Source organism: Coptis chinensis, chromosome 4, assembly GCF_015680905.1.
Source record: "Coptis chinensis isolate HL-2020 chromosome 4, ASM1568090v1, whole genome shotgun sequence".
Taxonomy (NCBI): domain Eukaryota; kingdom Viridiplantae; phylum Streptophyta; class Magnoliopsida; order Ranunculales; family Ranunculaceae; genus Coptis; species Coptis chinensis.
In genome coordinates, this window is record NC_141459.1 from 93,083,126 (window position 1) to 93,096,348 (window position 13,223).

Consider the following 13,223-nt stretch of genomic DNA (forward strand, 5'->3'; position numbering starts at 1 on the left):
TGCTTGCCCGTCTTTGGCCCAAGGAAGCCGAGAACTTTATTAGTCAAATGTTATTTGATCCCCGACATTGTGGTGTTTAAAACTCGCTTGCAAAGATGTTGAAACCGTGGGGATGTAGAGGTTGCAAAGCGTCAGCCAGAGATAGTGTATGGAAATTGATCCGTCGATTCAAGATCTCATGTGTTACTCGGCAACATCCTTGCATCGACAGTAATCGGGGTGAGGTCGCCAGAGTAAGGAGATTAATGCGAAGCAGAGGTGTTAGGAAGGTTCCTGGCCAAAGCTGGATAGAGGTTAAGAATCGAGTCAATGTATTTTTAGTAGAAGACAGAAAACATACAAATATGGACCATATATATTCAGTACTAGAAGGCTTATATTTGGAGATGGAAGCTAATTGTAGTCTTGAGGAAAAAGTTGCCTAAGCTAAAGCACTTCACAAAAGAACCAACAACCTGATACTACCTTATTTAAATATATCAATACCAAGATCTACCCTGCCTATTTACATGAAGGCCTATGTCTTGCTCCATTGAAAGTAGGTGGACTCTGCCAGAGAAGAGAGTTGAGAAATTAACAAAACAAGCTATAAAGAATGTGTGGGAGATAGACAGAGATGAATGTCTCAAGGGTCCCATGGCTCCTCAGACAGTGTTTTGACTTCGAGGGTTAAGTTAGTAGGAGCCTTGAGTAATCGAAAATTTGAGAACATATCTAATCAAGTAAAGTTTGGTTTAAATTAAAGCCATCCCATCGAACCGGGCTTATACAAAAAAGCACAAAAATACACTTCCAAATTAATAATAAAAATGTGAATGCCACGACTTTGTTGGTTCAAATTTTCCACGATAAAGTGGAGTTGTTCTCGTACAATGGGAAAGCAGAAATCCCACCAATTAACATGAAAGATCAAGAACTCCCACAAAACACATACCTTGGCAAGGTTGGCTCTCATCTTTTGATGTTCCCACCCTTACACTCTTGAGAAATGTCGGCCAACCTCGGCCAGATGGCATCGCTGGAAGAAACAAATAGATCTATCTACATACAGGTAAAAAAAATGTCTCACTATTAGACAAATCAAACAGTAAGTGCATAAAAAGATAAAAAAATAAAGCATCAAGGCCAGGATATGGAGAATCTCACGGTTTTGTACTCAGCAATGTTTCCTGAGGCCTAGATCTCAACAAGGCCATAACCTCAATTTCACACAACAAGGCTCATAAGGTTTTAACCTTGATTCAAAATCATAGAGTACCCCCAATGAATTTTTTATGCACCAAAAGGACCTTAATAGAAAGTCTAAATCAATGTCCCTTTCATTTAAGGAAGCTTATATGCTCCAAAAAAATTGATAATTTCTAATCTTGAAGATGAGCTGATAAATTTAAAGGAATGATGTCAACCGGACCACCCAAATTATATGGGATGTTGATGTAACTGAGAACCCATGAGTTATCAGAAGTTTTTGATTTCTACCAGAAAACAATACATAACAGCTCAGCTGAGCTCAAACATTCGTTCCTACAACAAATTATTGTGGTATGTGCAACCTAGAAATAGTGCAAGTGTAAGAAATAGATTGTTTTCATATGTATGACTTTCTTCAATGAACAATGGAGAAAATAAGTTGACATTTGAATTTTCTTAATAATTCTATTTTTACATGTCCTTTACGAGTTAATTTGGTTTTTCTTCATTATGTGAATGCAATTACGATTTCAGCGATCTAATAGTTGGAATAACTGAAAAAACAATAAAAGATGATGAATCAAATCAGATAATGGAATGATAAAGAACAACAAAATTCAGACTAGAAGCATCTCCTTGACCACCACCATGACAATACTCTAACAGTGGAAAAAAAAAAAAAAGGGGGTAAGTTAGAAGTACCTTGTCCATCAATACATTGCCTATGTTGCATCCTCTGGCTTTCAAAGCTATTATAGATTTCCTTTTTAGAATTTCTCCATTTTCTTCTACTTGGATCCGATGTATTGTTTTCTCATCAAGAGCTGACCAGCAGTCCTCATAGAAATATGGCAAGTGGGTCAACTTTAACTTGCATTCATGGCAAACAACTAACATTCATGGTTTTCAATGAATTACCATGCAGGCCCCTATACAAACAACAAGAACTTAAGAAGTCAGATTACACATAATGCCCATTCTGAGTAAGGCAAATTTGAGTGGCAAAAATGCTTACAGGTATTGTAACACTTCATTCCAATATATTAGTCTCAGAATTTCACTAGTTAGCTGGTTCATAGCAAGGTCACTGCAACAGATAGAGAAGCAAATATAAGAAATTGCAAACAGTTATTATGGAAACCAAATACAAGTTCATAAGCAAAACACTTTGAAATAACGGACCCAAATATAGTTGAGTCAACTAGGGATCCAAAAATTCTCCTTTGTCTAAATGCTGACTCAATGCAGTATCTGGTCTTATGGTCATATTGCAGAGACGAGTAGTAGAGCCATTGCATACATCCATCAGACCATGAGCTTTATAAGTTTGAAGTGTTTGAGTGCTTACTCAAATCACTCAACACAGTATCTGGTCTTTATGATCATGTTGTAGAAACAACAAGTAAGACCTCTGCCTACATCCATGACCTTTAAAAGTTTAAAGTGTTTCAGGTAGGAGGGACATAATATCATCATATTCAAGGACATACTTGAATCGGTTACGATCCTCAAGATTTTTTTTTTCTTTTTTTTTTTCAGTGAAACATAGCAGGAGCAAAATGAAAAAATAATTGCGGGATGTGTGGTCTGATGAGTGCTTTACCAAGTACACAGGAAAAATAGAGGGAAATAAGTAGTACAGATAATCAAATATATTAATATTATTTACAAATTTATTACTCCCAAGTCATAAACATATATGAAACACTTAAAAATAATTTTAACAACACATTAGTATTTTGTTATTTCCTGAACCTACCAAACCCAAAAATCGGGAAACAAAAATAAAACCTCTCCAACATCTCCAAAGAAGATACTATAGCCCCAATTGAAAGTAATCTTTACTTATAGTTTCCATCCAAGTGTAGCTACCATGCCTGACCATAGTAACATTATATTGAAGTTTTACAGATATAAATGCAAAAGGCATGACCACGCTCCAACACGTGACGTTGTTATTGTGACACCAGACGTCCAGACAACAAAATTTATTTATATTTCAACTACATTTGTGAAGGGAAATGAGGTTTTGTCCCATTGAAGCTATTGTTGTGTTATGCCCAGACTACAGAGTGGCCAAGGATAACACCAAATGGCTAATTTATATATTAACTTTATATGCAGCAATCCGCAAAAGAACGACAAGAAAAATATGTAAAACACCAACTAAAATTTAGAAATCAATAAAATGGTGCAACAAAAAACTAATGAAATGGTAAAGCACAAACCTGGCGCAATGCAGCATTGGCATTTTGATGCTGATTTTTCCCTGACCACTGAACAACATCCATAATTACATCCCATAGAATGCGCATAACCTCAACGTCCGGGCAGCTTAGCATCCTTAACACGTTGCTTCACAGTGTCAATGACTCCAGATATGTCAGTCTCCTCTGCTATCTGGGTGGTCAATGCAGATTTCATTTCCTTGAGTTTGATCTCAAATATTTTCTTCTCATTGTATTCGATCAACCCAGTCAGGTCTTCCTTGCTGAATAGAAATAGACATAACGCAACATAAAGCACAATTAAAACTCAGTAAATCCAATACCACTACGACATCACATGAATAAATTACTCCATAAACTTATTAATTTTCATCTCATTGGCTATTCCCTAATTTCGTCATTTTAGGCATATAAATGGTATTCTAAAATGCACTACGAAAACAAAGATATGCTTTAATCTTCGAAAAAGGAACACTCACGTGAAATGCTCGGAGAAAAACTTTCGGAGAGAGAGCTTTGGGGAAGGAAAAAATCAAGGAGATTGTCCTCCATCTTACCCCGCTTTTGAGTGTAATCAAATCATCAACATTTTATCAATCGGGTACTCCTTGAAGAAGTCTTTATGAATGTAAGCACTAGCCCCTTTCCCACAAGATTATCCTTGAGTAGCGGTTGCATAACTGTCTCCGGGGAAGTCCGGACAACTTCGGGAGAATGTAAGGGGCTGTGAAAATAGCAAGCTTCTTTCTTTCATTCTCTTCAAAAGCTCCAATGATTTGCAGGAATCGCCGCATAACATTTTCAAATTCTTTATGAGGAAAGGCCTCCCTGCAAGATCTTCGTAGGTAAAGAACATAAGGCAAAATAGCTTCACGTGTTGGCTCACAATCTATGACAGAATAGGTATGTCGCCCCCTCATCAGATTTTGTTGTGCGGTCAGTTCGGCCTCCTATGAAAACCACCTGCAGTTTCAAAACCATTAGATCCTAATACCACAATAACAATAAGAAACCATCAGCCTTTGAATAAAATGGCAAGATAAGAGAACAACATGTCCCCTGTGCTAATATAATATCAAATAAATACTTAAGAGTCTTTTCTACTCTGTAAATGTACCTCTTACTTGACCTAGCAAGTAGGTAGGATTACATAATCAAGACTACAAAGAGCTTCTATATAAAAGGTCAAGAAAAGAGACTTGACTGTTTTTGTAGATATCTCAAAGAGGTGACATATCTACAGTGATCATATAGAGAGCTCTTACACCTGATTTTCTTAATTACTTTTTCTATTTATAAACTTTATGTTTTCCAGAAATAATCAGTGCCTGACCTTATGATTTTCTACTAAGGAATACAATTTCCAAGAAAATGATAACACAAAACATTTAGAGAATAATTTATTTAATCAAAGACATGAGAGGTCATTATAAGTGTACGAAAATGCCTACCTCGAAAAAGGTGTCACCGTATCTTGAAAAGTTAAGGTCTGCAGATTCGATGCTCTTGGTCAGAAGTTCCTCAGTATATAGAATACCCTTGGTCAAACATACGATAACTACTGAATTACAAAATGTGTTTTAAAACCACCCAAAGACAATAATGGCAAGCATATGCTCATGTCATGCACTAGAGACTAGACCTTAAAAATAGTTATATCAATTAAAATCAGAATAATAGGAACTCACCAAATCACCAGCATTATCGAGATATATCTGGACCACTGCATCTGCAAATGCGGTAGGGTCCAGAGGAGCTGCTATATTATGTTTGCGGGTCTTGATCTGCGTGCCACTAAATATACAGGAAAAAAAACACAACAAATCATTACCTAATTTGAAGAACGAAAACATATAAAGAACAACCAAAAAACATTAATATAGTCACTCCTATCTACAATTTACATATTATTCAAAGTGGACCAATGTGACATTTCAATCTAATTGGCCCAAACGAATTGCTATAATGTGGGTACCACCGTCCGTAAACAATGATCTATATAACACCGTTTCATTGTTAACAGTAAAGTCGGTCTTTATGGTCATCCATTAAACTGGAACCTAATCCTTTGGAATGGAAATTCCTTCTTGAAGTCTAACAAGGGAATTAAATTATACGAAGATTTTTCACCAAACAAAACTGTGTCATTATATCGAAACATAAAACATATTAAGTCGGTGTCCAAAGGAGAAGTTTCTAGAGTTGCAGTTAATTAAAAGCATCCAGTAGAACTTGAGAAAATTCCAAGCATTTTGACACCTCGAAATCTTATGCAAGTCTCATTTCCTTTTCCCAAGGAGGGGAAGGGTGCTGAACTGATTTTAGCTAATTGAATAAACAAATTATAAGGGAGTTAGAAGTGCTCCAAGTGATGAGGCTAAAAGTAAGTATTGAGAATAACATGGAGACTGAAAGCCATATAGAGAGTGAATAGCCTGGTAGCTAATCATGGAGGAACATGGTGTTTCAATGATAACACCAGTGTACTATATCGGAAAATGATCAAGTGATCATCCTAAAAAACAAAATAAAATAGATCTATCTACACGACTCAAACAATTATACTATCAACACGACTAGACAAAAGGCACTCAAAAACATCTTCCTCGAAAATGATTTTTGTTTTTTTCATAAACTTTGGAAGTTTACAACAAACCAGTCCAAGATTTAGCAGGCATTTACAAATACGAAAATAAAAGAACGAGATTAAACTTATGATCATTAATAAAAAGTAACCCCATAAAGAAAATTCAATGACAGAACTACCACTTTATCACAAAGTGATTTCTAATGAGCTCTAAAGTGGAAACACAATACAGAGATACCAAGTGCTTCGTAAAAAATACAATTCAAAATCCATTCCTAAATTCCTACAAAATGAAATTCCTCAGCTACGCCATAAATCTAACCAAGAGAAACAAACTGGAATGATTTTTATTTTTATTTTTATTATTATTATTATTATTATTATTATTATTATTATTATTATTATTATTATTATTATTATGAATAATAATAATAAAAAGGAATAGAGCACCACTTTATAAGAATCAGCACCATTAAAACATGTGAGACATGAACATACCGTAAGATTTGTGCTAACAGCCACCATCTGCTTTGCAACTGCCTGGGGCCTGAGAATTGTGTTTCTCAATAGCATAAACATGTTCTTATAGATTAGAAAAAAAAATGTAAAAATAAGAAAGAGTCCAATCGTTGTACTAACCCAAAACCACCTGAAATCCATTCTCTTAAAGAAATCCAACTTAAGTTGTTATAAATAAAAAAAATAAATGGAATAAGAGATAGAGAGAGAAAAAGTTGTGAAATACTGTAAATTCCAATGAAGAACGAGCCACCTGGGAGAGAGAAGAGTTGGCACTTTCAGTAAGAAGTAAAGATAACTGAGAAGATTCTCACAATATCATGGGTAAGGGTTTTATGTAAAACTATAAATAATTTGATATACAGCATTAAAACAACAAACATTTTTTTTGGTACACCTTGCCCAAACCTGAAAAAAAAAATTATGTCCATGTCATTGAGAGAAATCATTTCTGTAATTTTGACTGTACATATTACGTTAAGGATTTCAGGTCATCATGGCCACTAGACAACAATATTATTCCATGATATCTATTCATTTGCTATATCACTGAGAGAAGCAAGAAAAAACCTGCAGGTAGATTTTTGGCTCATGTCTCCATGGACACAATAGCACCAGTTTATTCAAGTCAATGTCCAACAAAGGTACATCAAATTTCACTTCCTTAGCCTACAACGAAATTTAAATACATGAACAAATTTCAAAAATTATAGAAGACAAATATATATATCATTTTCTCAGAAATAATTTCAATAACGAAAGTAATCACCTTATCAGGCCCTGAATTCATATAGACTTCTATTCCCTGTTTATTAAGACAGACCATTCAGAACTCACAGAACATGATAATATAAAATATTATCATGGTAAGGATGTCCACAGTGATGATTCAACATCTTATTAGAGTCCATGGCTGTTGAGCAGCAGACAGTTTTTAAGTGAAAACATGTTTAAACCTAAATGAGGATCAAAGTGTCAGATACATGGGTATGTCTCTCATTCTAATAAGGACTGTAGCAGTTCAGAATCAATCTTAAATATTGAGGGAGGCAAACCATATTTGGGTAAACCAGGTGCAAGTAAAGAAATTGTGTGTCATATTATCCTCATACATTCTGCACATTTGATAAGCATAGTCAATATTCAGTTTAAGCTTAATCAAATTGTCAGTAGTAGCTAAAATATTTTTAGCAATCTTCCACACAGTAAGTGTGATCCTAGGGGGCACATTCAAATTCCAGAATCTTTTATTGTTCTGTAAAGAAACTTCATTAGAGGATTGCAATAGTACGAACTAAAACATTTAGTAACCACAACAACATTCAGATTGATCGTAACCAAAATTTGCTTATTAACAAATTATACACTCGCTAAATAAAACCATACCTCCATAAACTACAACTCTGACGAAGCTTACACCTTGTTGCAAAACAGAATACACAAACTGAGACAGAGCAATGCCTTCCCGAGCCTCCCAGACAGCGTTATTAGTGTTCACTAACACTGATGATCAGGTGTTGAAGTCTACGGCAAGGTTGTTTCTGGTGCCCCATGGGGATTTTTATACCACATAATAGCAGACCATAAGGTCCTCAGCAATCCACCATTTGCAAAATGTGGGATAAAATATCTGCCCCCAATACAGGTAATACGGACCTAGGAGTTTGACCAATATGAGGAAAAATGCAACAGAAACCAGATGTGAAGAGAACTCTCCTTCCTGATCAACACATAATGCAAAGTAAACTATGAGTTTATCGCAATATTATAAATAAATGAAATGCACAAATTCCATCTACACGTTTTTTAATTAAAAGTGGGGACAAGTGGCTGTAGGCTTTGACTGACAAGTAGTGGTGGAACAATAGGTTAGTTTCCTCCTAACCAAACCAGTAAGCTAGTAAGGTAACGAAACCAACTTTTTTAATAGTTCATTTTAGTATGGTGAATGATTTAGGAATAATTTACACGTAACGAAGCCTCAAATTTATTGAAATGATTTAATATTGGATATCTGACACTGCCTCTTTTTGTGTATGTAGATGGGGTGTGGATGATGTAGATAGATGATGATCGTTGAACAAATAGGCGTATCAAAACCTAATTATCCCTCAATAAGTAAAGGATGAGTAGGGTATCGTTCCACTTTTAAGTGTATGTTTATATGAAAGATAGGACTGGAAAGATGGTTTGAGGGATTAAAAACTATGATTATATATTTTAGATTCTAATGCTAAACTAAACTAAACTAACTAAACTAAACTAAACTATTGAGAATTTATAAGAAAGGGAATTCAAGAGATTAGAATCCACCAATACTTTTGATTCAATAACCTTTTGCTTCATGGTTATTCTCACAAGTAGACTATAATTAGGCAATCGAGCGAGTGCCGATGCCCTCTTGGACGAAACATCGTTTAACAAATAACTCTACTTAAGGTTGTTCCTATGTTCATGTTACTAGTATTTTCTTTCCTTTTATGTCAGCTTGAGCAGCTATTCAATGAATCACCATCTAAGGCAAACACAAGGAATACTTCCCTTACTCTAAAATACTACACAACTAGAAGAAAAGTAGAGAATAATAGTATAATATTCAATTACAATAAATAAAACCCTGTTCTAGCATGATATTCGATTGCAATAAATAAAAGCATGTCACTAGCAAATATTCAATTGTAATAAATAAAACCCTAAACTAGCATGATATTCGATTGCAATAAATAAAAACCTTAATCTATACTTCCATCCCCTGGTCTGGGCAATGGAACTAATAACTAAAAACATAAAGAACTAACCTGATTGAAGAACACCATGAACCAGAAGAATCATTAAACCTTAAGCACCGGCTTCATCTTCTCCCTTGAAAGAGAAGATTATCCTTCCATAAAGAAGGAAGAACACGAAGAACGAGAAGAAGAAGAGTTGAAGAACATAAGACTAGAAATACTAATTTATTAAGACTCAGCTAGTTAAAACCGATCTTTTATTATTAATCTCTCTCTACCTCAAGTTCTGGAGACAAGAATATAAGTGAATTGGCAAATTACATGAGGCACTTAGGTCCTCTATTTATAGGGGTTACAATGAGCTCTAGAAGCATTCCAAACCGTCATTTGTTTTCTAATACAAATAGACTTCTTTCAGAGTCCAACTTCATGTCCAAAACTGAGAAAAAATTGGCTATAGTGTCGATTCATGCGTCTGGACTCATTATCCATGCGTCTCAGACTCAAGCAATGAGTCTGGACTCACGATCTATGTGTCCCAGATGCGAGCATTGAGTCCAGACTCATGATCCATGAGTCTCAGACTCAAAAGTCTATTTTCCCTCTTTTGCTCCATCCTTCTATCCTCTTTTGCGGGCTTTGGTCCAAGCAATGAATCCTTTGGCCTTGGGCTTCCAAATAGGCTTTAAAATAGGTCCAAGTCGCATCTTTAATAACTTCAATTCCTTGGCCTTCTCCATGATTGTCCACGGGCCTCCCATGTGATCCTTAATGCTCCGAATTGCTCCGTTTTACCCTTTTTCTAATATTCTACAAAAAACTCTCTTTTTCACCTGTAGAATCTTAAAACACAACTTATAAACAATATTAGTCCACTAAGATGGCTAAACAAGAGGCATGATCGAGGGTTAAATAGCACTTTTTGAGCACTTATCACAACTCCCAACTAGCCTTTTGCTAGTCTCTTAGCAAATAAGATAAAAAAAATAGATAAGTGATCAAAATCACATCCTAATAACAAAAATAAAATCCTAACTCATTTTCGCAGGCATCGCTATTGCATTTACCATATGCAACAAGGCTTTAAACCTTTAAGTTCCCCAAAAAGGACGAGTTATAGTCTCATGAGGGTTTTCAGGTGATATACCCACAAAATCAATCAATAGCATGTTCAAGAATGATAGTATTTTTCAGAGAGAGCAATTCCTTACCCACTTAGTACTTACTCCAATAGACAGTCTCCATTGCTAACTACATTGCTGCAAAGACTCATAGATTATGATGGGAGATAGTAAAAATTGACAAAATTCTCAATCAAGGCTTATGTGTGTACTTAGTCAATTTTCCATACTCTCCTATCCAAGAAACGGAATCCCTAGTTTACCTTTAGACAGATAAATCTCGACTTTCAATCCTCACTAGTCATATTCTCAACAAAGAATCTCTCAGAAGATGGTCTACTATTTTACCTCATGTATGTGGGGAAAAGAATAATGCATACGAACATCCCACATACTACCTTGAAAAACAGACTTATGAATAAAAGTAGTCTCATGGAAAGAATGTCAATCACATATGAAGTGTCGGGTCCTTCACTTTAGCATCCTCTCACCTATTCTAGACTTCGTACCATACTGTAGTGATAAGTCATGGGTTGTAACTTGGCTTGGGTATTGGTTTATGAAGGAAAGGTAAAAAGGATTCTAAGGTTGTTTCTGAAAAACACTAAGGGTTTTGCTTCTTTCCTTGGATGATTTCTTCAAATTCTGTATTGCAGAGAAAATTCTTCCTTTGTCTTAGCTTTTCCATCCATTCTATTCAACTTTTTTTTTTTTTTTTTTTTTAAAGCTCAGTGGTATATCCTTGATTAGTACTGAATATGCTTGTTTTCCACTAGTTTCTTTCATTTTGAACAGAATGATGGACTTCATTGTATCTCTCTGATATTTCCTTGTAATCTTCCTTTTGTGGTCTTTCTTCCTCCTTGTGCCCTTTGTATTCTCAGAAACATATGGGTATGGCTGATAAAGATTTTGGCTATATTCCTTGTCTGGAGTTGGGTGACGGGTAAATGGTTTTATGAAAGAAAATGACTTATTGTAAGGCGTAAAAGGGTTTAACATGATGGTCCTACTAGGTGGGATAAAGGCTGAATGGGTTCATTACTTGACTTATCAGTATGATACTCTGTTTCGAATAGACTACAAGACCTAATGGCTATCTCCCCAGTTGATGTCACTTCGTGATTAACCAAATTAACGAATAATGAGACTATATTACAACGACATAAAGAACTGAAAGATGAGGAGTCACTAAGACTCGGATTTTTCGTAAGAACTCTCCAAAAAATGGGTATAAAGCTCAAGTCTCATGGGCTAAGTCTAAAATATCTACTTCCAGTTTACTAGGGATTAAATCTCTCTTCTAGCAAAAGTACACAAAACTGACCAAGTACTATGGTGGTGCCTTGATAAAGAATTCTATCAACAAGAACTATGTCCAAGCATAATAAATAGTCTAAGCGGTAATGAAATCAATAATATCAACTATCTATCAAACTCAACACTAAGCAGTATAGAATCTATATCCCAGACTCATCATTAAAATTTATGCTACTGATATAGAAACAAAAATATTTTTGTTTTTGAAAACTAATTTTCGAAATTCATTTCTCAAGTACACCCTTTGTTTTGAAAACTAATTTTTGAAATTCATTTCTCAAGTACACCCTCCCCCAACTTAACATATGCATTGTCCTCAATGTATAGAAATTAAGTAAATGAAATGAATGAGAAAAAGGGAAGATGTTACCATTGATGCCGAATTTTTAGGTATTTTTACGTCAGATCCCCAAGACGTAATGTGAGTATTTTAAAGTCAGATTCTCAAGACTTTATATCATGCATTATCAATTTGGAGTGAGGAGATCAAATTTTCTCACCCAAATCGAATCGGATGTTTTGGAGGGGCTAGGAGGTCTCACCTTGTGGGTCATCAAAAATACTCCTTGATATGCTGGAAAGATTGTTAGTGAAGTTGCTTCTCTACCTTGAACTATTTCAAGTCTGATAATTGTGTGATAGGCCTTGTGGTTCCCCTGTGTAGAAGTTTGACGAAAATCTCTCTTTCTAACAGGACAATAGTATTTGATGTGCCCTTTACCACCACAGTAATGATAATGGATGTCTGGCTGACTGTGCTCAAGGTGGGCGGTAGACTGGTTCACATACTTCTCTCGTTCAGACAATAATGGTGTAGAAGAAGCTTCAGCAGTGCAATTCTTCTTATCAATATGGTTCACTTTCTGCTTTAGAAGACTCATTTCAGTTTCTAGATTCTGTTGTTTTTCCAAAACTTCTTTAAGCTGATTCTCTAATAACTAATTTTTATGGGCAGAAGTCAGTTGTTCATCCTGAAATGTAGAGTTCATCTTCTCAAGGTATGATACTCTCTCTACCAATTTTCCATTATGCTCACTTAAATTCTGAATTTTCTGCAGAGATTCCAATAACATGGCTAGCAACGCCTCTGTGGTGGGTTTCTCAGGTTCATCACAGTTTTCTGTAGATTGAGCACTCTCAATTGTATCTTCGAATGGGATGAATTCTTGTATCATGCTATCAAGGAAGTACACCTCTTCACCTTCGGCGTCATCACAATCCTTATGCAATAGGTGAAAGATATTTATGTCCATGGACATCTTACCAAAGTTGATCTTCATTTCACCGTTGTAACAATTTATCAAAGCTTTTGCGGTAGCGAGGAAAGGTCGGCCTAAAATAATTGGTATTTTATCAAAGGCCTCCTGGGTGTCTATCACAATGAAATTCACTAGATAGTAGAAATCTGCTACTTGAACAAGAACATCCTCAACTATGCCTCTGGGAATCTTGGTAGAACAGTCAGCCAACTTCAATTTGACTTGTGTAGGCTCTAGGTTTTCCAAGCCCAACGCTTGGTACACATGAT

At 35.4% G+C, this 13,223-nt stretch overlaps 1 long non-coding RNA gene and 1 pseudogene across 2 annotated transcripts; both read right to left on the bottom strand.

Moving 5' to 3' along the window:
- Positions 1 to 1,890: 1,890 nt before the first annotated feature.
- Positions 1,891 to 5,781, bottom strand: LOC147505720 (uncharacterized; annotated as a pseudogene). Its single transcript, XR_015220661.1, has 4 exons — positions 5,108 to 5,781; positions 4,871 to 4,939; positions 3,893 to 4,382; positions 1,891 to 3,674 (listed from the first exon to the last, which is right to left on the bottom strand). The product of XR_015220661.1 is annotated as an uncharacterized LOC147505720 (transcript).
- Positions 5,782 to 6,504: 723 nt separating this feature from the next.
- LOC147505721 (uncharacterized) lies at positions 6,505 to 7,396 on the bottom strand. Its single transcript, XR_015220662.1, has 5 exons — positions 7,295 to 7,396; positions 7,096 to 7,194; positions 6,907 to 6,933; positions 6,646 to 6,778; positions 6,505 to 6,553 (listed from the first exon to the last, which is right to left on the bottom strand). It is a non-coding gene; the product is annotated as an uncharacterized LOC147505721 (long non-coding RNA).
- Positions 7,397 to 13,223: the final 5,827 nt, after the last annotated feature.